At 41.2% G+C, this 27651-nt stretch overlaps 1 long non-coding RNA gene across 1 annotated transcript in view; it reads left to right on the top strand.

Annotated features, from left to right (window-relative positions):
- Positions 1-250: 250 nt before the first annotated feature.
- LOC106583584 (uncharacterized) overlaps positions 251-27651 on the top strand; it is a 37513-nt gene continuing 10112 nt past the window's right edge. The window contains exons 1-2 of the long non-coding RNA XR_001323561.2: positions 251-367; positions 469-535. This is a non-coding gene — a long non-coding RNA (uncharacterized lncRNA). The remainder of the gene's footprint in view (positions 368-468; positions 536-27651) is intronic.

Here is a 27651-nt window from a genome sequence, read left to right as displayed (position 1 = left end):
TTCAATGGACAATTAGGATAGGTAAATGTGTAGCTTAGTTTGCATTGGATTAAAAACATATGGAGATTATCAATAGCATGAATTAGCCTACCAAAACACATGCATAAAATATAAGTAGAACTATTTTGCAAACCTGATACGGAAATCCAACTCTCCTGCCTTTTTAAACTGTTAGCCTAATGATGACTGTATTAGGCTTACAATAAAATGTGTGTCGCATATATGCTATTAACCGTGCACTCTGTCTGTATCCGCTCTTTGAGGGAGAGTGCGCTGGTAAAAGGGAGGGAGGGAATGAGGCAAACAAGAAACATGTAATCACCCAAACAACCGTTTTAGTCCTTTCCCCCTGGATTTGTGTCGTAAGGTAAGAACAGGGCACTTCTACTGCTAGTACTGTATTGTTAACATAAAATGTACCGGCTGACTTTTATTCCATACTCTTTCCAAACACCCTGCGTTGAACAGATAGCCTACAGTATCTACTTCAAAGGATACACAGGGGGCCGCGAGACTGTTACAATGGGACTTGAAGGTAAAGTGTTGCTTTACAGTCCTAGTCGTTGTAAAGGGGATGTAGCCCATTGCATGCATAGTGACGAATAAGCAAATGAAAGTAATCTTCGTCATTTATCCTATGTAGATGTGTTATAACAGAAAAGTGTTTGTGTGGGGTGGTCATTTATCTGTTGGAGGTAATACATCATCATTCATCACGGTATTTTGAGGCGAATATCCGCAGTAGTCAATGTTTCGTTATTCATGTCTCAAATTTGCTAAAGCACAGAGAGAGTTCCCGTTGCTGCGACTTGTGTTATTGTGATTTCTAATCTGATAGGATGCGTTTTACAAGCCACCTCCCTCACCAATGCGTATAGTTTTGTCTGGGGCTAAACATTTCATCATAGGCCACAGCTCTGAAGTAAATTGTCTTGCTGGGCTTTGTTGATTAAATATATTACAATATCCAGTACATAGATTACCCCAGTGGTCTATTTTCTTAAATTATTTTGTATTGGTTTGTCATAGCCCAAAGTCAGGACTAAGCCAATAGTGGGTCACATCTCAGAGTAGATGTATTATATAACAGACACATACCAATTCATGGCATGGAACCTGAAATCTATTTTCTTGATATATTTAAACCTGTGGTTATTGTTTCAATTTCAGGACACCACACCACAACCCCAGCTTTCACAGACACAGAATTAGACATTCATCCCCATGTTTCTCAAACATCAAATTTAGCAGTTGTTCCAAAAGTCACATTTCGAAGTGTTTAAGGTTAAGTTCAGGAATTCAATTCTTAAGGTTAGGCGTTAACTCCGAATGGTTAAGGTAAGGGTCAAGGTTTGGGATAGGGCTTAAAACTAAAATATTAAAAACTACTTCCTAATCAGAGGCAGATGCTTACACTCATCCACCAACCCCATCCACAACGCCCTAGCAAAACCAAAATTTACTTGAAGGTAACAGTGCTCACTGTTGCCCCTAGTGACCGCTTTCCACATCCCATCCCGAAATGGATGGACGTCGAATACTTACTTGTATCAAGGGTGACTTGGCTGTGCATGCACGCGTATACAAACACACACAGACACACACCCACACACATATATACACTAACCGCCAAAAGTATTAGAATACCTACTCATTCAAGGGTTTTCTTTATTTTTACTATTTTCTACATTGTAGAATAATGGCGAAGACATCAAAACTTTGAAATAACACATGGAATCATGAAATAAGCAAAAAAGTCAAACAAATCAAAATACATTTTATATTCTTCAAAGTAGCCACCCCTTTACCTTGATGACAGCTTTGCACACTCTTGGCATTCTCTCAACCAGCTTCACCTGGAATGCTTTTACAACAGTCTTGAAGGAGTTCCCACATATGCTGAGCTGGCTGCTTTTCCTTCACTCTGTGGTCCGACTCATCCCAAACCATCTCAATTTGGTTGAGGTCGGGTGATTGTGGAGGCCAGGTCATCTGATGCAGCACTCCATCACTCTCCTTGATAAAATAGCCCTTACACAGCCTGAAGGTGTGTTAGGTCATTGTTCTGTTGAAAAACAAATGATAGTCCCACTAAGCCAAAATTCTAAATAAATCACAGACAGTATCACCAGCAAAGCACCCCCACACCATAAAACCTCCTCCTCCATGCTTTACGGTGGGAAATACATATGCAGAGATCATCAGTTCACCCACACCGTGTCTCACAAAGACATGACGGTTGGAACCAAAAATCTCCAATTTGGAATCCAGACCAAAGGACAAATTTCCACCGGTCTAATGTCCATTGCTTGTGTTTCTTGGCCCAAGCAAGTCTCTTCTTCTTATTGGAGTACTTTAGTAGTGGTTTCTTTGCAGAAATTTGACCCTGAAGGCCTGATTCACACAGTCTCCTCTGAACAGTTGATGTTGAGATGTCTATTACTTGAACTCTGTGAAACATTTATTTGGGCAGCAATTTCTAAGGCTGGTAACTCAAATAAATGTATCCTCTGCAGCAGAAGTAACTCTGGGTCTTTCCAGATTGACTGACCTTCATGTCTTAAAGTAATGATGAAATGTAGTTTCTCTTTGCTTATTTGAGCTGTTAACATAATATGGACTTGGTCTTTTACCAAATAGGGCTATCTTCTGTATCCCACCCCTACCTTGTCACAACACAACTGATTGGCTCAAACGCACAAATTAACTGATTTAACTGATTGGCTTAATTCCACAAATCTACTTTTAACAAGGCACACCTGTTAATTGAAATGCATTCCGGGTGACTACCTCATGAAGTTGGTTGAGAGAATGCCAAGAGTGTGCAAAGCTGTCATCAAGGCAAAGGGTGGCTAATTTGAAGAATCTAAAATATTTTGTTTAACACTTTTTTGGTTACTACATGATTCCTTGTGTAATTTCATAGTTATGATGTCTTCACTATTATTCTACAATGTAGAAAATAGTAAAAATAAAGAAAAACCCTGGAATGAGTATGTGTGTCCAAACTTTTGACTGGTACTGTATATATCACACACACACACACACACACACACACACACACACACACACACACACACACACACACACACACACACACACACACACACACACACACACACACACACACACACACACACACACACACCTGTTGCCAGATCCTTGCAATAGTGTGCAACTGCAGCCCGCAATTTGGGGTGTTCCTGTGTCCCCAAGCATCCCATTGGTTCCTGCATGAACCCCCTCGAGCACCACATCTGCATGCCTGTGTGACACTTTAGAGTGTGCCCGACAAACGGGGGTGATGGACATTGTGTACCGGTCGCCACCGCCTCACTCTAGCACAGGCTGGGGTGACACTGTGTGCTAGCTAACTAGCTAGCTTTTTTACTTATCAGATGTCATAGCATAATCAGTATTAAGTGATTTGACACAAAACTGCACGTTGAGTTTATGTTTACCCTGTTTCAAAATAGGCAAGATTAACAAAAATGAAACAAAGGTCTTGTACAGGAGATGAGTAAAATTTGATCTGACTGGCCCAATCAAGCCTAATTAAAATGAATTGAATTGACCAATTTAATCTGCTACTGTAATTAAATTTGTAGCTTGGGTGTAATTGGACTTTGAGTTGGCACGGGAGACACAGTGAAATGTTCATCGTTTCCAAGAAAGAACAACGTGTCAAATTGGTTGTGAAAGGCAGTGCACCAAATGCAACCAGACGCGTTGACAGGACCCCTGTGTTACCAGCTCAGCACACAAACAAAACATATTTGGTGGATCTGTCCGTGTCAGACAATATTGTGGCATGTGTGGGGAAACACGAGATGACGCGCCCCTGAAGACAGAGATACAGTATGAATGAGTCGGTAATATATATATATTTTTTTATTTTTTTTGGGGGGGGGGGGGTAGTGAAAGCCAAACAGAGAGAGGGCAGGGCTAAAGAGGATGGCAGAGAACATTCAGGGATGGTCAGAGTCACTGACACAGAGGTAGCAAGAAGAGCAGTTTTTTAGAATGAAAGTGGAAAGAGGAGAGTCTAGTGTGAAAAGGTTATACCGGACACTTGACGTTGTTCTTCCTGTGGCATGTAATGTCACGTAACGCAATGTGTCAGTTTCATCATAGTGTTATTCTGATCCTTGTCCCAGGGGTCAGGGCTATGGCAGATTATAATCGGACCGGGGTTGGGATCTATTCCATTTCAATTCCAGTCAATTCGGAAGTACACAGAAATTCCAATTCTCTTCAATGCTTTTCAACGAGGAACATTTAGAATTTGAATTTGGCTTACGTTCTGAATTGACTGGAAATGGAATTGACCCCAATCCTGACTCAGACTATACTTTTGACTGAGAAATGGGAGTAGTCAAAAGTTCCCATAGTCAGTGCTAAACTTTAATTAATCCTCCTGGGAGTAGAATAATGGGCCCTACTAGAATCTCTTAGACCATCTTTACACTCAAATCCTCTTGGATGAACCAATACAGAGCCTGTACCATACTTTAACCTTTCACACTCCAGAACATTTCGCCATCCTAGTGAACACTGCTTCCTGCTACTGTAGTCTGGATCACTTAGGCCCTACATCCTGTATATTTTCACCTTATCTTTTCAAAATGTACTTATTTTTATTGCTAAGTTGTACATGTCAAATTCTGGCATTACTACAGAAAAAAAAGATTTCAGTGACGAGTGACTGAATATGAAATAATGCTGTGAGTTTCGCAGGCATGAAATCAGGAGCATCTCTTTTAAGATAAAGCAGTTTGTGTATGTGAGAGTGTGTGTTGGGGCAGCTATCTGTGCTCGTGATGTAAAGAGATACTGCACACACACACACACACACACACACACACACACACACACACACACACACACACACACACACACACACACACACACACACACACACACACACACACACGTTCATCCAGGTCCCTATCGGGAGATTACGTGAATAATAGCCACTAGGGGCAAAAAATATATAAAAACACTCTTGCAAGTCGCGAGCATACATTGCTAGGCACTCGTTTTTAGTTTTCTTGTTGTAAAACCTATTCCAAACCAAAGCACTTAACTTACAGGTCACAGGCAAAGGTTTCCCTGTTTTTCCAAACCCTTCTTTATACAACAGCTGAATACATCATAAAATGATCTGCAGTAATATAATGGTCAAGGTAGATGTTGCATCCTTGATATAACACTCAAAGAGGCACGGCTACCTATCAACATGCTCCTTTGGAATGCTTGAAAATGATGGTTCAAAGTTATCGGATTTTAGGTCACAATCTGCTCACCAGCTGGATATTGTACTGTTGAGAAAAAAAATCGGAACTCTATTTCACATTGGACCCGCTATTCCAGTCAGGAGTTAATCCGGTGCCAGGATATAATATCAAAATAGTTTTCAATTTTCACTAGTGCTGCACTGTGACATTCGTGTCAGTCGGGTTTATGCAAATTCACCAGGGAAAATCATGATCATGGATGTTCTTGGTTAGCTAAGCCACAGTTGGGATAGCTAATGTTTATTAGCTAGCTATCCAGCTAGCTAACCTTGTGTCCACAGTACACTTGTCAGAAAGGGACTAACTATATATGGTCAAATTTGCTGAATTATTTTCATGTGGTAGTTAGCCACATTTTGCTTAGCTAGTTAGCTTGCTGGCTGCAGCACCAATGGCTAGATAGTTTACTTCGTGGGAAACAATATTTCTAGCTAGCTAGCTAGCTAGCTAACATTCATTGTACACTGAACAAAATATAAACACAACATGCAACAATTTCAAGGATTTTATTGAGTTACAGTTCATATATGGAAATCAGTCAATTGAAATCAATTCAGTAGGTAGGCCCGAATCTATGGATTTCACATGACTGTTAATACAGATATGCATCTGTTGGTCACAGATACGGGGAGTGGATAAAAAAAACTGTCAGTATGTGGTGTGACTACCATTTGCCTCATGCAGCGCGACACATGTCATTCGCATACAATTTATCAGGTTGTTGATTGTGGCTTGTGGAATGCTGTCCAACTCCTCTTCAATGGCTGTGCGAAGTTGCTGGATATTGGCAGGAACTGGAACACGTTGGCGGGAACTGGAACACTGGTACACGTTGATCCAGAGCATCCCAAACATGCTCTATGGGTGACATGTCTGGTGAGAATGCAGGGCAAGGAAAATCTGGGACTTTTTCAGCTTCCAGGAATTGTGTACAGATCATTGCGACATGGGGCCGTGCATTATCATGCAGAAAGATGAGGTGATGGCGGCGGATGAATGGCTCGACAATGGGCCTCAGGATCTCGTCACGGTATCTCTGTGCATTCAAATTGCCATCGATAAAATGCAATTGTGTTCATTGTCCGTAGCTTATGCCTGCCCATACCGTAACCCCACCACCACCATGGGCACTCTGTTCACAACGTTGACAACCGCTCGCCCACACGACATCATACACACTGTCTGCCATTTGTCCGGTCAAGTTGAAACTGGGATTCATCTGTGAAGAGCACATTTCTCCAACGTGCCAGTGGTCATCGAAGGTGAGCATTTGCCCACTGAAGTCGGTTACAATGCCGAACTGCAGTCAGATCAAGACCCTGGTGAGGACGATGAGCTTCCCTAAGACGTTTTTTGACAGTTTGTGCAATAAATATTCTGTTGTGCAAACCCAGGTGAAAAAGGTGAAAAAGCTGGATGTGGAGGTCCTGGGCTGGCGTGATTACACGTGGTCTGCGGTTGTGAGGCCAGTTGGACGTACTGCCGAATTCTCTGAAACAATGATGGAGGCGGCTTATGTAAGAGAAATTAACATTCAATGACCTGGCAACAGCTCTGGTTGACATTCTTGATATGCTTTCCTGTCAGGGGGATGGATTACCTTGGCAAAGGAGAAATGCTCACAAACAGGGATGTAAACAAATTTGTGCACGATATTTGAGAGAAACAAGCTTTTTGTGCACATAGAACATTTCTGGGATCTTTCATTTCAACTCATGAAACATGCGACCAACACTTTACATGTTGCGTTTATATTTTAGTTCAGTGTACATGTGTTGTGTCATACAACAAGTCTTAATCAATTAATCAATTAAAATACACTGTCGGGCGATAGCTAGCTAACTAGCTTTATCATATCTCATTATTTGCATATGAGTAATTATTATTGACGTTCATGTTTATTTCCCAGATACACACGTGTCTTCTCACATCATATCAGTATCCTTTCTCATCCAGAAAAGGACTCATAAAAGCCTTGTCTCTAGCTTGTGTTCCTTGCAGTAAGCCATTATTCTTTTATTTCTTTTAAAAAGCAGAAATTACACCTAAAATCTAGTCAAAGACAAAAATGTTGTTGAGGCTTATTTAATGAAGCCTAAATTAGCATTATTTTGTAGAGTCATGTTTTTTTTTGTGGAGACCTTTGCCTGTCTCCTTTAACCATTCCGAAGTAATGCTTAAACTTAACCTTCGAGTTGTTTCTGTTTTAACCTTATCTCAAACCTTAGCCCTTAACTTAACCTTCGAGTTGTTTCTGTTTTAACCCTATCTCAAACCTTATCCCTTAACTTAATCTTCGAGTTGTTTCTGTTTTAACCCTATCCCAAACCTTATCCCTTAACTTAACCAGTCGGATTCTCATGCCGTGACTGTGCTAAAGACACTAGCGCATAACTGAATTTAATAACTATTTTACAGCGATTCTCATAATGCGTTGTCATAATGAGTTTTGTGTGTGTGTGTGTGTGTGTGTGTGTGTGTGTGTGTGTGTGTGTGTGTGTGTGTGTGTGTGTGTGTGTGTGTGTGTGTGTGTGTGTGTGTGTGTTTACACATCTGTGAGCGTGTGCATGCATACGTGTGTATGGAGTATATGTGTGTGGTGGAAGTGGCCGTTAGATATATCCAGCGTTGAAGGAACGTAGCCGGTGTGGAGGAGAGATTGTACAACAATTACTTTGAGGCCTTGGTCTGGTCAGCTGTGCCTCTAATGCCATTTCCAAGAACAATGAGCAGAAAAGGGCTAAAGCCTCAATGATGACACTTAATCGCATTGGAATTCCTTGCCAGGCCTGACCTTGGAAAGATATTAACCACTCGACAAGTGACACCGAGTGTGTGTGTGCTTATGTGTGTCTCCCTGCGTTTTCGTCTGTGTGTGTCTTCCTGTGTGTGCTTGCGTGCGTGCACACGCATCTAAAATAGTTTGCGAGTTTCAGTCTTTAATATGTAAGTGTATTTCAGAAGAAACAATTGACAAGGACATTATAAATCATTTTACGATTGTTTGTTTAATCGATATTAAGAGATGTGAAATAACGAAGAGGGACTTACGGAAAATGACAGTTGATGGTTCATACACCAACATTCAGCATAGTGACAATTCCCTGTTCATAATTGTAACGTGAAGTTCATATACAGTAAGTGATGCTAAATGTTCCCAATTTAAATCTGAGGCGTCTAGAGTAAGAGAGGCATGCTAGCACAAGAGGTGTACTTAAAGTGGTCGAAGATAGTGAGGCTGAGAGACTGTCTGTGTTGGACAGGAGGCAGACCATTGGGGGCAGGGATCTGGGGTCTCTAGACCAGTGATATGTGTGCCACATTGTCTGTTCAATAGAGGCCTTTGAATTTTTAAACAGCATCAGTTACCACGGACTGTCATTGTTTTGGCACCATTGGCCTTGTTTAATCCTGGTAAGTGCATATCTGACAGTGTAGGGAGGGACGAATAGTGCTCAGGTGACTTAACTAACTGTGTGTTTTATTAGAAATTAATATCACAACATTAAGGCACTGTTTATAGAGGGTATGGGTTAACAACGTGTATGTGTGGACACGCTTGTGTGTGTGCGTGCATGCGTGCATGTGTGCGTGTGTGTGTGGTGTCTGAGAAAGAGTGTGAAAGAGAGAATGAAGGAGAGCGATTGCCCACATAGATTCTTCAAGCATGAGTAGTTAGTTCTTGTTGTAATGAATGCACCAATCCGCTAAGGTGGAAAATGTGTGTTTCTGCGAGCTCTCCTCCAATGACTGTTTCCTTTCAATCCACATTACCTTATCCGGCATCAGCCATGTATAATTGAACTCCCTTGGTCTCTACCACGGAGGTGGGTTTCAATGCGAACAAGTAGGGTCTATTGAAAGGCTCGAAAGCTCGGCAGCCCTTGGGTGCCCTAAAAGTAGAAGCAAAAAGTCACTTAAGCTGATACTACTCAATGTGAACAAACGTGTTGTCTGGAAGCCGGTGAACAGAGAAAAAAGTGTGTTGCTCACCAAAGTCAAATGCTAAAGGCCATGGGACTAATCCCCATAAATCATTGAACACTGCGATGGGTGGATAAAATTGGCAGTTCATTTCTTTTTTTTTTTTTAACCGTAACCATCATTTAACTAGGCATGTCAGTTAAGAACAAATTCTTATTTACATTGACAGCCTAGCAAGGAACAGTGGGTTCAGGAGCAGAACAAAATATTTTTTATCTTGTCAGCGCGGGGATTTGATCCAGCGACATTTTGGTTTCTGGCTCAACACTCTAACCACTGGGCTACCTGCCGCTCCAAGTTTAAAATAATTTGTTTCTTCAATTTCTCCTTTTTACTGATTTGCATCTACCTCTCCCTGAGTCAGATCCAACAGAGAAAAATGAAATAGTTGTATTCAGTACAAGCATGAGACAGCATAATTATCGAGTATAATATCATTCAAAAAAGAAACCGAGCTGTATTCAGAACTCTCACAGAGAGAACAAAATTCTTTTCAAAAAGTTTTTTTTTTCTTCTCTAGTATGGACAGTTGTGTGTCTGAAATTCATATGTGCAGCATGCAATAACACAAAAAACAACAAAAAAAGAGCTGCAGACAGCACTGTGGATTCTGCATGTGAAAAGGCAGAGTAGAGCATTACCATGATAAAGACACAGCATCAATTAGAGCGACGTGGTGTATATGAATCAAAAGGCTTATTAAAAGGATGGCGCTAAAGCCCAGGTCACTGAGGCTACAGCTGGAAACAGCTTTGTGTAAGTAGTCCTTGACTTGTTGAATTCATGTCTGGGATTGCCAGGTCCCCAGTCCTCTCTCTCTCTCTCTCTCTCTCTCTCTCTCTCTCTCTCTCTCTCTCTCTCTCTCTCTCTCTCTCTCTCTCTCTCTCTCTCTCTCCATGGAGAGTGTAATCCAGTATCACTTCTTACACTTGTCTGAGGAATCCTCGTCTTTCAAATCTATAGTAACGTTACCTGAAACGCTAACTCCTCACAGAAGCGTGCAGCGTTTGCCATTTAGTTTAAAAAAAAATGTTTTCTAAGACCATAGAGACACCCGTCTCGTATTTCACAGGGGCACTTCATAACGTCATGAGCTGTTCTGAAAATTAGAACACTGACATGGGAATGTATCAATCCCATATCGCATCCGAGGGTGTTTCAGAGACAGGGTTACTCATGCAGTGTATGTGTCGGTGTGTTAATGTTCCATGTTCCTATCTGTCTGCCTTGTGTTTTGGAGGCCTGCCAGATTGAAGAGGAAGAGCACCTATTTTGCTGAGAGGTAATTGCTACACAGAAGCCTCTGATTGCCAGGATCTTTCACTGGGAACAGACCCCGGCTCCCTTTTCCACCTACACCCACCAACAACCTGATTACAAATCAACTTATTGATTTGATGAGTGCAAGATGTTTGCTAATAACTGCTCTCATACCATCTGTTAATCTTTGTTGTGATTAAAGAGGTAATCCCAATACCCATTATTCCCAATGACACGGGCCAGGATCTTTCTCTTACGCAAGGGAGAGCAGCTCCAAGGATATCGGTGATCTCCGACTGCGATTGAGAAATCGTCTCCCGCCTCCCACACAACAAACGTGATACAAACAAGAATTACAACCCTCACTAAAAGTCCATTACCTCTTATAATCACACAAAATGATTTTTCTTAAATATGATAATAAATCACAGGGCGGATCAATAGCCTGAGGACCAACTGCTATGCACTGATAACGTATCAATCAATATTTAGTATTTCGATTTTAATTAATACCCGACCAGCGTCTAGAGGCCTGTTAACAGAGAGAAAATATTATCTCTAAAACGAGAGACAATAAATAAATAGATGAAAAGAACCCTGTTAGCATGCTCAAGTTGTTCCTCATATCTGTCATCGATCAGTTAGTGGCTTAGCTGTGATTAAGGTGCTAGGAAATTATTTAAAAGAGGGGTAGTGTGTGTGTGTGTGTGTGTGTGTGTGTGTGTGTGTGTGTGTGTGTGTGTGTGTGTGTGTGTGTGTGTGTGTGTGTGTGTGTGTGTGTGTGTGTGTGTGTGTGTGTGTGGTGGGAGGGGACAGGCAATGTCAGCATCTACAGAGGGCCATGTCTCCAGAGCATGCTGGGTATTGATGAGGGAAAAGCATCACTAAGCACCTGCAGCCAGGATACAAAAACATCCCTGAACACACACACACACACATACATACATTCTAAAACATCCTTATTATTGATAGGATTACTATAATCAAATGTACACATGGAAAACCTGTATTTTTTATGAACACGTTAACTTAAATTAAAGCATCCAGTAAGATCATTGATCATATTGTATTCCAGTTCTTGAGTCGAGTCATTCACATAATTAATGTACAGCATATACAACTGAGCCATTCAATTGAGTTCATTATAGATCAACTGAACAAAGTTATACTTAATTTACAGTATACTCCACAGTCTAAATCACACAGACCTAAGGCTTGTCTAAATCACACAGAACTAAGGCTTGTCTAAATCACACAGAGCTAAGGCTTAGCATTAATTGAAGTTCATTTCCTGAACTACTTTGCACTGTACAGTAAAACCCACAATTAATTTGCCATCACATGTCTCTACAGAAACACTTAAGGAAATAGTTTCAGAGGATTTAGTCATTACATCCTGAGTATGTTGCACGCGCACTTTAAAGAAGGGGTGTACGGGGTAATCTTTCCTTAAGGTTTTAACATGTAAATCACTGCTTAAACATAGGACTGCCAACTGTTTTCAATTGGATTGCCACCGCTGACATTTGCAATTGCAATCCTTTTTCTTGATAAAGAGACTCAAAGAGATGAATATTGTACAGCGTTGAGCGGGGTGTATGGTTGCCACAGGCTGAATATACAGTGGATTTGGAAAGTATTCAGACCCCTTCCCCTTTTCCACATTTTGTTATGTTACAGCCTTATTCTAAAATGGATTATATTTGCAAAAAAATCCTCATCAATCTACACACAATACCCTATAATGACAAAGAGAAAACAGGTTTTTATATAGAAAAAAACAGAAACCTTATTTACATAAGCATTCAGACCCTTTGTTATGAGACTTGAAATTGATCTCAGGTGCATCTGGTTTCCATTGATCATCCTTGAGATGTTTCTACAACTTGATTGGAGTCCACATGTGGTAAATTCAATTGATTGGACATGATTTGGATACCTGTCTATATAAGGTCCCGCAGTTGACAGTGAACGTCAGAGAAAAAAACCAAGCCATGAGGTCGAAAGAATTGTCGAGGCACAGATCTGGCCAATGGTACCAAAAAATGTCTGCAGCATTGAAGTTTGGAACCACCAAGATTCTTCCTAGAGCTGGTCTCCCGGACAAACTGAGAAATCGTGGCAGAAGGGCCTTGATCAGGGAGGTGATCAACCCGGGCCTTGATCAACCCGATGGTCACTCTGACAGAGCTCCATAGTTCCTCTGTGGAGATGGGAGAACCTTCCAGAAGGACAACTGTCTCTACAGCACTCCACCAATCAGTCCTTTATGGTAGAGGGGCCAGACGGAAGCCACTCCTCAGTAAAAGGCACATGACAGCCTGCTTGGAGTTTGCCAAAAGGTACCTAAAGGACTCTCAGACCATGAGAAACAAGATTCTCTGTTCTGATGAAACCAAGATTCAACTCTTTGTCCTGAACGCTAAGTGTCACATCTGGAGGAAACCTGGCACCATCCCTACGGTGAAGCGTGGCGGTGGCAGCATCATGCGGTGGGAATGTTTTTTTAGTGGCAAGGACTGGGAGACTAGTCAGGATTGAGGGAAAGATGAACGGAGCAAAGTACAGAGAGATTCTTGAAGAAAACCTGCTCCAGAGGGGTCAGGACCTCAGACTGGGTCGAAGTTTCACCTTCCAACAGGACAACGACCCAAAGCACACAGCGAAGGTAACGCCAAAGTGGATTAAGGACAAGTCTCTGAATGTCCTTAAGTGAGGTGTGCCAAGCTTGTAGCAGCATACCCAAGAAGACTCAAGGCTGTAATCACTGCAAAGGTGCTTCAACAAAGTACTGAGTAAAGGGTATACTTATGTAAATCCAATATTTCCGTTTTAGTTATTTAATAACATTTCTGAAAACCTGTTTTTGCTTTGTAAATTCGGGGTATTGTGTTAAAATTGATTTAATCAATTTTAGAATAAGGCTGTAGCCTAACAAAATGTGGAAAAAGTTAAGGGATCTGAATACTTTCCAAATGCACTTTAAGAGCTACTGAAGGCCAACATTTGTCCAAAGCTGGCTATATACAGTACCAGCAAAAGTTTGGACACACCGACTGGTTCCATTCAATTTTTTTTTAACTATTTGCTAAATTGTAGAAGAATAGTGAAGACATCAAAACTATAAAATAACACATATGGAATCATGTAGTAACCAAAAAATTGTTAAACATATCAAAATATATTTTATATTTGAGATTCTTCAAAGTAGGCAACATTTGCCATAAATCTTCTTCAGGATTGGTGGGTCCCCTGCGGGATGGTTGAGCTAACGTAGGCTAATGCGATTAGCATGAGGTTGTAAGTAACAAAAAAAAAATTATGTCGATTTAATTTGTAATTTTTTTTACAGTTTTATTCTGACACATTAATGACACATGGCATGTCTGAGTCACTTGACAAGTGTTTCTGATGAGGGTAGTGTCTATTTACACTACCGTTCAAAAGTTTGGGGTCACTTAGAAATGTCCTTGTTTTTGAAAGAAAGCAAATTTGTTGTCCATTAAATTAACATAAATTTGATCAGAAATACAGTGTAGACATTGTTAATGTTGTAAATTACTATTGTAGCTGGAAACGGCAGATTTTTCATGGAATATCTACATAGGCGTACAGAGGCCCATTATCAGCAACAATCACTCCTGTGTTCCAAAGGCACGTTGTGTTAGCTAATCCAAGTTTCTCATTTTAAAAGGCTAATTGGACATTAGAAAACCTTTTGCAATTATGTTAGCACAGCTGAAAACTGCCGTCCTGATTAAAGAAGCAATACAACTGGCCTTCTTTAGACTGGTTGAGTATCTGGAGCATCAGCATTTGTGGGTTCGATTACAGGCTCAAAATGGCCAGAAACAGACTTTTTTCAGAAATTCGTCAGTCTATTCTTGTTCTGAGAAATGAAGGCTATTCCATGCGAGAAATTGTCAAGAAACTGAAGATCTCGTACAGTGCTGTGTTGTGTTGACATTTTTGTTCAGTAAATATTTAATTCTATTTCTGTATAGCAATTAATATTTTACACTGTAAATGAAATGTAAATCAGTGTGCAAATTATTGGCTAAATATGATAAACAAATTATACAATTTAAATGATACAAACTCCGACATGCCAGGACATTTGTGGTTAAACAATTGACATAAAGAAAAACATAAACATTAGTTTTATTTTCACTTCATTCCTTCTTTTTTTTAACAACATTATAAAGTAAAATAACATATTGTACAGTAACACTTTATTTGGATAGTCCGGATAGTCCATCTGTGCTCTACAGATGGTCATACTATCAACACACTATCTGTTGATAAGCAACTGCTTTCTAAGATTATGGTTAGGTTTAGGGTTAGGTTTAGAATAAGGATTAGAGTAGGGGTTAAAGTTAGGGTTAGGGCTAGGATTCGTGTTAATAGATAGTTAATTTAAATGTTACTGATAGTCTGTAGACTACAGATGGACTATCCAAAACAAGTGCTATTGTACATATTGAGTGATCTGTATTGAGAGATCACAGCAGAGTTGTGAGTTAGAGATGTTCAGATGTGGACATAGGAGCAGGGTTGGAGGCTGGGTGGGTGTGTGGAGACTGGAGCTGGGGGCTGTAGGAGTGGCAGCTTGGCCAGGACACGACCCCTCTCCCTGGGAAGGCAGGGAGGTTGATCTGGGCTAAGCGGAGAGACTGCAGGGCGCTTGGGGTTACTGCTGGGTTTAAGCGTTTCAAGGCTGTCTGCTGTCTGACCTTTTGTAGGTCAGCTGGCTATTAGGCCATGACTAGTGCAGGCTGCACACACACACATGCATCAAAAGCACACACACACACACACACACACACACACACACACACACACACACACACACACACACACACACACACACACACACACACACACACACACACACACACACACACACACACACACACACACACTCACACACACACATAGACACCCTCTCTCTCTATCTCTCCCTCCCCCTACCCCACCGCCCTACCACCCAAGTAGGGGCAGTAAAGGGTCATCTACAAGCATGCCTCCACATCACAGCACACAATCATCAACACATAGATGAAGGCGATCAAAAGTACACAATGTTATGTGGAATCGTATAGCCTGAACATGGTGCCACACATGTTCAGGTGTTGGTGTTTAGAGACAAAGAAGGAGCACATCAACTGTGTTTTCTTGTAAAGCTCGCTCACCTAGAGACTAGAGCTGATTGGTCAATCCCTACTAATCCCTACTCACTATTCTCAGGACAGAATGTGAAGGGTCGCTGCAAGGTGTTGGCCTCCTTAGCCTTATGAGTCAGCTGTCTACTGCATTACTGTAATTGATTAATTGCATTTTGTAAGACAACTCATGAAAGCCCAGCGCACTATTCAGTTATGCAAAAAAAATATTGAATCAATTTTAGAATAAGAATGTAACGTAACAAAATGTGGAAAAAGTTAAGGAATCTGAACACTTTCCAAATGCACTTTAAGAGCTACTGAAGGCCACCATTTGTCCAAAGCTGGCAATATACAGTACCAGTCAAAAGTTTGGACACACCTACTGGTTCCATTCCATTTTTAAAAACTATTTTCTACATTGTAGAAGAATAGTGAAGACATCAAAACTATGAAATAACACATGGAATCATGTAGTAACCAAAAAAGTTAAACAAATCAAAATACAGTTCATATTTGAGATTCTTCAAAGTAGCCAACATTTGCCTTAAAGACAGCGTTGCACACTATTGGCATTCTCTCAACCAGCTTCATGAGGTAGTCACCTGGAATGCATTTCAATTAGCAGGTGGGCCTGTTAATTGGTGGAATTTATTTCCTTCTTAATGCGTTTGAGCCAGTCAGTTGGGTTGTGACAAGGTAGGGGTGGTATACAGAAGATAGCCCTATTTGGTAAAAGACCAAGTAAATATTATGGCAAGAACAGCTCAAATAAGCAAAGAGAACGACAGTCCATCATTACTTTAAGACATGAAGGTCAGTCAATCTGGAAAATGTCAAGAACTTTGAAAGTTTTTTCAAGTGTAGTCGCAAAAACGATCAAGCGCTATGATGAAACTGGCTCTCATGAGGACCGCCACAGGAAAGGAAGAGTTATCTCTACCGCAGAGGATAAGCTCATTAGAGTTACCATCCTCATAAATTGCAGCCCAAATAAGGCTTCATAGAGGAGACTGCGTGAATCAGGCCTTCATTGTCAAATCAAATCAAATGAAATTGTATTCGTCACATGCGCCGAATACAACAGGTGTAGACCTTACAGTGAAATGCTTACTTACAAGCCCTTTAAAAAAATATGTTTTATTTAACCCCTCCACCACCCTTCTTCGAAGGATAAATATCTTCGTTTTTTTTTTACAGATTTTTTGCTACATTTACAGTACATACATTTTACCTATACATTTTACATATACAGTGGCTTGCGAAAGTATTCATCCCCCTTGGCATTTTGTTGCCTTACAACCTGGAATTGAAACCGATTTTTGGGGGGGGTTTGTATCATTTGATTTACACAACACTTTGAAGATGCAAAATATTTTTGTTGTTGTGAAACAGACAAGAAATAAGGCAAAAAAAGTGAAAACTTCAGTGTGCATAACTATTCACCCCCCAAAGTCAATACTTTGTAGAGCCACCTTTTGCAGCAATTACAGCTGCAAGTCGCTTTGAGCATGTCTCTGTAAGCTTGGCACATCTAGCCACTGAGATTTTTGCCCATTCTTCAAGGCAAAACTGCTCCAGCACCTTCAAGTTGGATGGGTTCCACTCGTGTACAGCAATCTTTAAGTCATACCACAGATTTTCAATTGGATTGAAGTCTGGGCTTTGACTAGGACCTTCCAAGACATTTAAATGTTTCCCCTTAAATCACTGGAGTGTTGCTTTAGCAGTATGCTTAGGGTCATTGTCCTGCTGGAAGGTGAAACTCCGTCCCAGTCTCAAATCTCTTGAAGACTGAAACAGGTTTCCCTCAAGAATTTCCCTGTATTTAGCGCCATCCATCATTCCTTCAATTCTGACCACTTTCCCAGTTCCTGCCGATGAAAAACATACCCACAACATGATGCTGCCACTTCCATGCTTCACTGTGGGGATGATGTTCTCGGGGTGATGAGAGGTGTTGAGTTTGCACCAGACATAGCGTTTTCCTTGATGGCCAAAAAGCTCAATTTTAGTCTTATCTAACCAGAGTACCTTCTTCCATATGGTTGGGGAGTCTCCAACATGCCTTTTGGCAAACAGCAAACGTGTTTGCTTATTTTCTTCTTTAAGCAATGGCTTTTTTTCTGGCCACTTCTGTAAAGCCCAGCTCTGTGGAGTGTACGGCTTAAAGTGGTCCGCTGTGGAGCTTTGCAGCTCCTTCAGGGTTATATTTGGTCTCTTTATTGCCTCTCTGATTAATGCCCTCCTTGCCTGGTCTGTGAGTTTTGGTGGGTGGCCCACTCTTGGCAGGTTTGTTGTGGTGCCACATTCTTTCCATTTTTTAATAATGGATTTAATGGTGCTCTGTGGGATGTTCAAAGTTTCTGATCTTTTTTTATAACCCAACCCTGATTTGTACTTCTCCACAACTTTGTCCCTGACCTGTTTGGAGAGCAGCTTAGTCTTCATGGTGCCGCTTGCTTGGTGGTGCCCCTTGCTTAGTGGTGTTGCAGACTCTGGTGCCTTTCAGAACAGGTGTATATATACTGAGATCATGTGACAGATAATGTGACACTTAGATTGCACACAGGTGGACTTTCTTTAACAAATTATGTGACTTCTGAAGGTAATTGGTTGCACCAGATCTTATTTAGGGGCTTCATAGCAAAGGGGGTGAATACAAATGCATGCACCCCTTTCCGTTTTATTTTTATATATATATTTTGAAACAAGTCATTTTTTTCGTTTCACTTCACCAATTTGGACTATTTCGTGTATGTCCATTACATGAAATCCAAATAAAAATTGATTTAAATTATAGGTTGTAATGCAACAAAATAGGAAAACTGCCAAGGGGGGTGAAAACTTTTGCAAGTTACTGTACATTTTACATGCATGGCACTTGTATATATAACAACAATACCTTACCAAACAAACTCTTTAATCCCAACCCTAAGCTACTCTCAGCCCATCCCACCTATAACCATAGACCACCCTTGTTTGGTTTCCATGTGCCATATATTTTTCAATTGTACTGTGATGTTTTACATGTTTTAATCTTTCTAATCATATATTATCCACAGATTGTGAGCTAAAGACGAAAACCGTTCCTACGAGTATTATTATATTATTTATTGACTGGCAATGGCTTTCCAGATTGCCCAACACTGCTAATTGTAAGATTAATTTTAGGCGCATGTTGTAAGTTTTTAACCATTCTTAACCTGTGACCAGAAACAAGCTACAGTTGAAGTCGGAAGTTTACATACACCTTAGCCAAATACATTTAAACTCAGTTTTTCACAATTCCTGACATTTAATCCTCGTAAAAATTCCCTGTCTTAGGTCAGTTAGGATAACCACTTTATTTTAAGAATGAGAAATGTCAGAATAATAGTAGAGAGAATGATTTATTTCAGCTTTTATTTCTTTCATCACATTCCCAGTGGGTCAGAAGTTTACATACACTCAATTAGTATTTGGTAGCGTTGCCTTTAAATTGTTTAACTTGGGTCAATCTTTTCGGGTAGCCTTCCACAAGCTTCCCACAATAAGTTGGGTGAATTTTGGCCCATTCCTCCTGACAGAGCTGGTGTAACTGACGCCTCCTTGCTCGCACATGCTTTTTCAGTTCTACCCACAAATTTTCTATAGGATTGAGGTCAGGGCTTTGTGATGGCCACTCCAATACCTTGACTTTGTTGTCCTTAAGCCATTTTGCCACAACTTTGTTCTTAAACCATTTTGCCACAACTATGCTTTGGGTCATTTGTCCATTTGGAAGACCCATTTGCGTCCAAGCTTTAACTTCCTGACTGATGTCTTGAGATGTTGCTTCAATGTATCCACATAATTTTCCTACCTCATGATGCCATCTATTTTGTGAAGTACACCAGTCCCTCCTGCAGCAAAGCACCCCCACAACATGATGCTGCCACCCCCGTGCTTCACAGTTGAGATGGTGTCCTTCGGCTTGCAAGCCTCCCCCCTTTTGCCTCCAAACATAATGATGGTCATTATGGCCAAACAGTTCTATTTTTGTTTCATCGGGCCAGAGGACATTTCTCCAAAAAGTACGATCTTTGTCCCCATGTGCAGTTGTAAACCGTAGTCTGGCTTTTTTTATGGTGGTTTTGGAGCAATGGCTTCTTCCTTGCTGAGCGGCCTTCAGGTTATGTCGATATAGGACTTGTTTTACTGTGGATATAGATACTTTTGTACCCGTTTCCTCCAGCATCTTCACAAGGTCCTTTGCTGTTGTTCTGGGATTGATTTGCACTTTTCGCACCAAAGTACGTTCATCTCTAGGAGACAGAACGCGTCTCCTTCCTGAGTGGTATGATGGCTGCGTGGTCCCATGGTGTTTATAGTTGCGTACTATTGTTTGTACATATGAACATGGTACCTTCAGGCATTTGGAATCTGTGGATCTGTTGGGCTGGTATGCAAATTGGAGTGGTCTTGGGTTTCTGGGATAATAGTGTTGATATGAGTCATGACCAGCCTTTCAAAGTGCTTGGCGGCTACAGACGTGAGTGCTACAGGTCGGTAGTCATTTAGGCAGGTTACCTTAGTGTTCTTGGGCACAGGGACTATGGTGGTCTGCTTGAAACATTTTGGTATTACAGACTCAGACAGGGAGAGGTTGAAAATGTCAGTGAAGACACTTGCCAGTTGGTCAGCGCATACTCAGAGTACACATACTGGTAATCCATCTGGCCCCGCGGACTTGTGAATTTCGACCTGTTTAAAGGTCTTGCTGACATCAGCTACAGAGAGCGTGATCACACAGTCATCTGGAACAGCTGATGCTCTCATGCATGCTTCGGTGTTGCTTGCCTCGAAGCGAGCATACAAGACATCCCGACCTCCGTCCCCGATATCTCTGTCTCTTTCTCCTGCGAATGACTGGGATGTTGGCCTTGTCGGGTGTCTGAAGTAAATCCTTTGATGTCTTCATTATTATTCTACAATGTAGAAAATAATACAAATAAAGAAAAACCCTTGAATGAGTAGGTGTGGTCAAACCTTTGACTGATACTGTATATGGGTCAGGGTTAGGGTCATGCCTCTGTCTGAGGATTTTACATATGTTTGTACATACATAACATTTACTTAGTCAGTCACCTGGACAAAAAAGGATTTGCTAGGAATGTTATACTTTTGCTTTCACGTCCATATTGGGAGGGGAATGTAGCCATGGTTGCTGAAACAATTTGGGACTATAAATCATTGAAATCTTCAGGAAATGCCAACTTCTTTTCTACAAAATCTATTCATGTGAACCAATATGGTACATGTTGTTTTCAATGCCTTTGTGCTTTCAAAAATATACACTGCTCAAAAAAATAAAGGGAACACTTAAACAACACAATGTAACTCCAAGTCAATCACACTTCTGTGAAATCAAACTGTCCACTTAGGAAGCAACACTGATTGACAATAAATTTCACATGCTGTTGTGCAAATGGAATAGACAACACGTGGAAATTATAGGCAATTAGCAAGACACCCCCAATAAAGGAGTGGTTCTGCAGGTGGGGACCACAGACCACTTCTCAGTTCCTATGCTTCCTGGCTGATGTTTTGGTCACTTTTGAATGCTGGCGGTGCTTTCACTCTAGTGGTAGCATGAGACGGAGTCTACAACCCACACAAGTGGCTCAGGTAGTGCAGCTCATCCAGGATGGCACATCAATGCGAGCTGTGGCAAGAAGGTTTGCTGTGTCTGTCAGCGTAGTGTCCAGAGCATGGAGGCGCTACCAGGAGACAGGCCAGTACATCAGGAGATGTGGAGGAGGCCGTAGGAGGGCAACAACCCAGCAGCAGGACCGCTACCTCCGCCTTTGTGCAAGGAGGAGCAGGAGAAGCACTGCCAGAGCCCTGCAAAATGACCTCCAGCAGGCCACAAATGTGCATGTGTCTGCTCAAACGGTCAGAAACAGACTCCATGAGGGTGGTATGAGGGCCCGATGTCCACAGGTGGGGGTTGTGCTTACAGCCCAACACCGTGCAGGACATTTGGCATTTGCCAGAGAACACCAAGATTGGCAAATTCGCCACTGGCGCCCTGTGCTCTTCACAGATGAAAGCAGGTTCACACTGAGCACGTGACAGACGTGACAGAGTCTGGAGATGCCGTGGAGAACGTTCTGCTGCCTGCAACATCCTCCAGCATGACCGGTTTGGCGGTGGGTCAGTCATGGTGTGGGGTGGCATTTCTTTGGGGGGCCGCACAGCCCTCCATGTGCTCGCCAGAGGTAGCCTGACTGCCATTAGGTACCGAGATGAGATCCTCAGACCCCTTGTGAGACCATATGCTGGTGCGGTTGGCCCTGGGTTCCTCCTAATGCAAGACAAGGCTAGACCTCATGTGGCTGGAGTGTGTCTGCAGTTCCTGCAAGAGGAAGGCATTGATGCTATGGACCGGCCCGCCCGTTCCCCAGACCTGAATCCAATTGAGCACATCTGGGACATCATGTCTCGCTCCATCCACCAACGCCACGTTGCACCACAGACTGTCCAGGAGTTGGCGGATGCTTTAGTCCAGGTCTCGGAGGAGATCCCTCAGGAGACCATCCGCCACCTCAACAGGAGCATGCCCAGGCGTTGTAGGGAGGTCATACAGGCACGTGGAGGCCACACACACTACTGAGCCTCATTTTGACTTGTTTTAAGGACATTACATCAAAGTTGGATCAGCCTGTAGTGTGGTTATCCACTTTAATTTTGAGTGTGACTCCAAATCCAGACCTCCATGGGTTGATAAATTGGATTTCCATTGATTATTTTTGTGTGATTTTGTTGTCAGCACATTCAACTATGTAAAGAAAAAAGTATTTAATAAGATTATTTCTTTCATTCAGATCTAGGATGTGTTGTTTAAGTGTTCCCTTTATTTTTTTGAGCAGTATATATTATTATTTACTACTAAGTTTTTAAGATAAGTGCTTTTACAGTGGGTGTGTCATCTTTTCACAAACACTATGGTAAATCTGTTGTTTTGTGAAGGTCAAATACTATCATATGATCCAAGCCTAGCTCCTCTCTGAGAACATGGCACTGGCTTTGGACACTGTCCATGTCAGGCTACTGTAGGTCAAAGAAATCAAATACATTCATGGAAAGGGCCAGGTAACACCTCACTTCCAAACCCACAGCTTTTAAAGGGAAATCACACCCAACCAGCACTCTCATGAAACTAATACCTGTTTGTGGTGTGTGTGTGTGTGTGTGTGTGTATGTGCACCTGCGTTTGTGTATGTATGTGCGTGTGCGTTTGTGTATCTGTGTGTGTGCCTGTGTATGTGTGTGCATGCGTGTGGAAGGACACCTGCCACCATGAATACTCAGGAGCCAAAAGGCTAAGACACTGCTAAAATTGAAATACAGTAAGGGGTGGAAGGAAAGAGAGAAAAAAATAGGAGAGTGAAAGTAAGAAAATACAGAAATAAAGGTGAGGGGGAGAGAGAAAAGATAGTGGGGAGAGGTTGGGTGACAGGCAGCTGTGGAGACAGGGTTGTTAGTTTATGTAGGCTGCGGGCTGAGTCGACTGGAAAATTTTGATCACTTTAATTTACTATATCCAGCGCAGCCACTCTCCCTGTCCAGTGCTTTTATCAAGCCCGGTGAGCTGCTATTGATTTTTTTATTTTCTGCTCAGGATAAGAAGACAGAGAGTTAGGGAGCTCTAGTGAATGGAGAACTTTCCTCAGATTGCTGCTATTCTCCAGCTTATTGCATCCTGTCGTTTGTAGTTTCAGATGATGTCCAGTACAGCACGGCTGCTCCAGCCAATAAACAAGGTGACTAACAATGGAAGTGGGCCAGGAATGAAGAGAGGGAGACAGGGTATAACCTCACAACACTCAGCAGGGAGAAAAGAGTGGGGGGTGGGGTGCAACGTGTATGAAATACAAATGGTTTTATGCATCTATAGTCTATTTTTGAATAATTAAGATGTTGTGTAGGTCTGTGTACGTCATTTTGATCTGACCATAAGATGGTATTAGATTGCTTTAAACAAATATTTAGGGGTCTTAAAAAATTAAATGTTTTCTTTAGATTCTTAGGAATATCAAAGTGACATTTAACAGATATAACAAATGAGTTGATTTTTATATACAAAATGGGAGAGGCAAGATAATGGAAATTATTTATTTTCCAGAAGGAAGTTTCACAAGGTACTATAATGGAGTTTCCATGTTAGAATTAAATGATTTTAGGACTGAAGACAAAAAGACTATTGAACTTTTATGTGTGTATGTATATTGGTGTACGTCTTTGTGTGTCTGTGTGTCTCCTTGAGCAAAATTCATTATCACCTTTGCCCCACAGAAAATGCAATTAATAGTGGAAATAATGATTTTCTCCAAACTGAAATTAGACTTTTATTTCTTTCCCCAATTCACGGCTTATTGAGAACCTTCATATTAAAATTGTTGTACATTTCTATCGAATGCAAATTCTTGAGTGTTTGTGTGCACATTAGAGAAAGGAAGAGCAAGAGAGAGAGTGAGAGAGAGAGAGAGAGAGAGAGAGAGAGAGAGAGAGAGAGACAGCGATAGGGTGAGAGAAGCACAAGGATAGGGAGAGAGCGAAAGCAAGAGATGGAGGGAGAGAGAGACAGAGAGAGAGACAGAGGAAGAGAGTGAAAGAAAGAGCGAGAGCTAGCGAGGGGGAGAGAGTGAGAGCAAATCTCAGCTGAAAGAGAGGAGGTTAGTGACAGTCTGATAAAAGATGTCTCCAAAATACTAATTAAAATTGAATACCCCTGCAAATGCAACGCAACATGCAATCTCCAGGTAATTCATTTAGAGCAACTATCTCAGTGTGAAGCTTTTTTTTTTATCACTGGTTCTTTATTGCAAAAAAATGCCTATCCCTTTTTATTTTATTTTTCACACTTTATCATCTGCCGCTGTCTCTCTCAATCCTCTTAGGAGCTCTCTTTTCTTCGCTGCCCTTGATGTCACCCACAAAGAGAAAATAAAATCAAACCAATTAACCCACAGTGTGTCCTTTTTACAAAACACTTCCGAGGCTCAGTTCATAAAAATTTTTTAAAAAGAAAGAAAAACACTCCCTAATGTAACTAACTCTAAAGTCACAATCAAGATCCAGACTGGATGTCTTCAGTGGAAGAATGCACGTCTTGCTCTATGACTTAACTAGTGTTTACATTGTCATGGTTTTATATTTTCCAAAGTGGAGGATCATGAAGTAAAGAGGTTGATTGTACAGTGTGGTGTGCCTTCGTACCCGAGAGCACCTGAATGATTTATTCACGTGCTACTGTAGGAAACGGTTCACTTTAGCCTCATGGTAAGGCGATTCTTTGTCAATTCTATCATGTTTAGAATGCAAGATGGGAAATCAAATAAACGACACAGAAGACAACACACTGAAAACATATTATCCTAACTGTTGTCTGTTGAAGATTGCTTTCAGAAGGTTATTTCCCCTTTGCTAACATTTCAATTCATTATGAGTTTTTTTTGGCAAACATTAATGTTGACCTTTGCAGTAACATACATGATACATCTAGTGAACTAGACTATACACCTTCAATTGTGACAATACTATTTACAAAACAGGACAATAGTCATATCAATATAATGTGAATCAGTGGAATCTGCTGAGGGGAGGACGGCTCATAAGAATGGCTGGAACTGAGCAAATAGAACGACATTAAACAAATGGAAGCCATGTGTTTGATGTATTTGATACCATTCCACTCATTCTGCTCCAGTCGTTACCACGAGCCCGTCCTCCCCAATTAAGGTGCCACCAATCTCCTGTGATGTGAATTCAATATGAACTGTGTAAATAAAGATTTGATAAGTTGGCGGATAAATATTTGGGATGTTCTAGGTAGAAATAGGCCCAATACCTTTCCCTAATTGGTGACTTAATGATTGGCTGACTCTATCAAAGCGTTTATCTCTCTCGTCATGGGAAGCTCTACAATTGGTTTAGATCAGTCCAATCATGTCCTGTGAGGTTGCTAGCCTATCAGTCCAACTCCCGTAGTCCAACTGGGGACTGGAGGAAGGAGTATTTTGGTGTGAGGATATCCTGACCTTACTCATTTCATTGTGTAATTGTACACTTTTCTTTCTTAAACATGAAGTTTAAGAGAGAAAATAAGTAAGTATTTGCTGTCTGGTTACACACACACTAAACCAAAATGAGGACTGTAAGCGATCACTCTTGCACATAATTACTGCTACTATTTTGATGTTTTTCCCAACCATCTTTAGCCATTACACCTTTTCAAAGTGGATGAACTGAGGAGAGCAGAGTGCAATGTGTCTACAACGAAATCCATTCTATTGCTCAGTATTCTGCATTTATTTTAGTATAGATAAATTAACAGAGAACAGAAAGATTTATGGGATGAAAGTTGAGAGATGTGTACTAAATATTACAAATAAACAAGCAAATGATGGATAAAAGTGATGGATAAAAGTGATCTCCTCCACAGACAACTCCTTCACATATAATAATAGTCAGGTTTCCTTTCACTAGCTTACTATCCCAGGTTACAACGCATCACTTCCCCTTTAACTGGGGGTTGGAGGGCACCGGAGGCTGTGTTGTGGCAGCAGTAGCACTTTCACTTCCTGTTGTCTGGGTTAGGAGTACCAGCCATGTGCCCATGTGATCTCACTTCACAGGAATTCACACAGCCCTCCGAGACCGGAGTCAGAACACCATGCAGCCACTGGCTTCCTTTAATAAAGCACATACGCTTCACAAGAAATATGATTTTTCCAATATATTCATCAAACTATTTTAGCTTGTGTATCTCACTTGAAATGAGGGAGAAGGGACCGCAACCTCTTCACTGTATATGTCTGGTTTCAATTATAGTTTAGTCATGAAGACAGGGCCGTTTTCTGTGGATATGGTGTCCATTTGGGTTAAGCCATGCCCCTGACTCATTTTACTGTATGCATTTCTCGGCAACCTTTCCCAGAAAGAAGGACAATTCATATGACTAACAGCATAATCACTCTGTTGGGCATACCATTTTGTGCATGTACGGAGGAGCTTTTTTAGAGAATACTTTAGTGACTAATCGACTTAAATGCCTTGTTTATTCTCAGTTCCCCCTGAGGATTTTGATACATTATTAATAGCATTGCCAAATGTTTTCCTGTTATTGTCGCAGTTTCTTGTCGTCATAGTCACCCAGTTACTACTTGATTCACAGAGGCATCGTGATGCTAATGATTAGCGCTCCTAGCCCCTCAAGAGATGAAAATAACCACCTCTTCATCCATCCTCCATTGATTATTGTTATCATTAATATGTCTAACAAGGACATACGTTGACAATTTTGCCAAGTCCGTGAGGTGTGACAGTGCCATGTCCTACAAAACATGGTTTCTTCCCTCTGAAATCAATGCGTAGACAGAGGACAATGCCAGTGTGAGTCCGTGTGGATACATAGGTCCTTGGCAGTGTTATTGATGTACTGTATCTCACATGATGAAATATAGGCTGTAGGTGTGGTGCCTAAAAGATTGAGAAGTGCTCATAGATCAATGAAGTAGCATGAGCATTAATACACTACATCTTCATCCCTTGAACACCCCAGGTAATTTCTGCTCAACATAGACACACAAGGACGTGCCTCAGTGCACACTGGGAGAATTAGATTTGTCTGTTGGTGTTACAATCCAATATATATCATTGAATGGGTTCTTTTCACAGCAATGGCCAAAAGGTCTCCCATTTTAGCATCAGCGAAGGGCCCCATTGGTACTGAAAATCAAATTGTTTGTGTGTTTTTAAACCAGTTAGGTCTATCTGCTTTAAAAAAAAATACTTTAGTTTGTAACGTTTGTACCTGAGTGACCTTTGTGAACTGCATGTTCTCACTGAAAGCTGTGGTCAGTAATGTGACATATTTGATGGTGGTCATTTGAGCACAAGCCCTTCATATTGATGAATGTAGA

Source organism: Salmo salar, chromosome ssa02 (genome assembly GCF_905237065.1).
Source record: "Salmo salar chromosome ssa02, Ssal_v3.1, whole genome shotgun sequence".
NCBI classification, from domain to species: domain Eukaryota; kingdom Metazoa; phylum Chordata; class Actinopteri; order Salmoniformes; family Salmonidae; genus Salmo; species Salmo salar.
The sequence above is the reverse complement of the archived record's forward strand: the minus strand, read 5'-3'. Positions and strand labels throughout refer to the sequence as shown.